Raw genomic sequence first — 340 nt, forward strand, 5'->3', positions numbered from 1 at the left:
CCCGGCTCCCGTAGGAGTCCAGGCGGAGCTGCGCTGCAAACAAAGTCAAGGGTGAAGTCCGGCTCTCGTAGGAGTCCGGACTGAGCTTACCAGCAATTGATATTGAGAGCGGAGCCCGGACTCCTACGTGCTCCGATGTCGTCGGTGGAGCCCGGCTCCCGTAGGAGTCCGGGCGGAGCTGCACTGCAAACAAAGTCAAGGGTGAAGTCCGGCTCTCTTAACAATTTTTTAAATCCTAATGCAAAGAAAATATGGGTTCCAAAAGGAACCATTGTAACTAACCAAAAAGGATCCAAGAAAGCTTGGGTACCTAAAGTAAAAACTTGACTTTTTCTTGCAG

The sequence above is a fragment of the Elaeis guineensis genome, chromosome 5 (genome assembly GCF_000442705.2).
Source record: "Elaeis guineensis isolate ETL-2024a chromosome 5, EG11, whole genome shotgun sequence".
NCBI classification, from domain to species: Eukaryota; Viridiplantae; Streptophyta; class Magnoliopsida; order Arecales; family Arecaceae; genus Elaeis; species Elaeis guineensis.